Consider the following 1,158-nt stretch of genomic DNA (forward strand, 5'->3'; position numbering starts at 1 on the left):
GGATTCTGGTGTTCTGAACAGCTCACTGAGTCAGAGTGCACCAAACTCAGGGGAATAGGATTAGAAAGAAGAAAGGGGCAGAGGAAAAAAATAACAACAGGACATCTGCCCTGAAGAGCACCAACAGGCAGGTGAGAAATGCCATCAGAGACCTCCCTGGGGGAGTGCTGACTGGCAGGCGAGAAAGGCCATCTGAGACCTCCCTGGGTTAAGGAAAAAGAAACACCACACCAGCATACCAGCAACCACACCAGCATACTAGCAACCACCCCAAGGATCTACCTTCAGCAACTGATTTTATCAGTTACTTGGGTCAGCTATGTGCAAACAGTCACATCTAGCACCTCTGAAACCCAAACAGAAAGTCCATTGGTGCTGCAAGAGGTTGGGCCCAGGGAGGTGGCCCTGCCACGGATCACTGAATAGGCTTGGGTCAGCTTTGTGGCAGTGAGAGGCCCACACTTGACTTTGTCAGTAATAATGGGACCACTGGGGGTGAGCGGGCACTAGCCTGACTCCAGCACCACTGAAAGTGAATGGATTTTTGGTGCCATGGGTGGGCAGGCCCAGAGAGGAACTCCCACTGTGGACTTCATAATGGGCTGGCACCATGGATGAGCAGGCCAAGAAACGAACTCCCGTGGCAGATCACAGAGCCAGGCAGTTGTCTTAGGTCCACTTTTTGGCACCAAGGGGCCTCGGGAGAGGGGTTTTTGCGTGTATCTTAGCCTGGCAGAAAGTGGCAACCCCCTAACAACTGGAGTCTTTGCTGAACTTCAGCTGCAGGCCTGTAAATAACAGTACAACATCATCATTAGCAGCCCACTCAAAGCCTTTCAAACTGCCCCTAGTAACGGGGAGCTTTCCTTCTTCCTCTCTTCCACTCCCACCTTCCCTGCCAATAACCTCACACATCCAATAGAAGAAACCACATTCAGCCATCATAATACCTCCCAGTTTGAATTCTAAACCCTCTTTATGACAAACATAAAACCACGTCCACAGTCCACACAGTGATTCCACCATCACAAAGAAAGCTGCAGAGCAACTCAGGATACCTGAATTAATAATTAAAAAATAAAATAAAATACACCAGCTCCACCTTTTCAAAATATTAAATCATAAAAACAAGACAAAACAAATATATACATAACCAAC

The sequence above is a fragment of the Orycteropus afer genome, unplaced genomic scaffold (assembly GCF_000298275.1).
Source record: "Orycteropus afer afer isolate SDZICR_OR568_19922 unplaced genomic scaffold, OryAfe1.0 scaffold00278, whole genome shotgun sequence".
NCBI lineage: Eukaryota > Metazoa > Chordata > Mammalia > Tubulidentata > Orycteropodidae > Orycteropus > Orycteropus afer.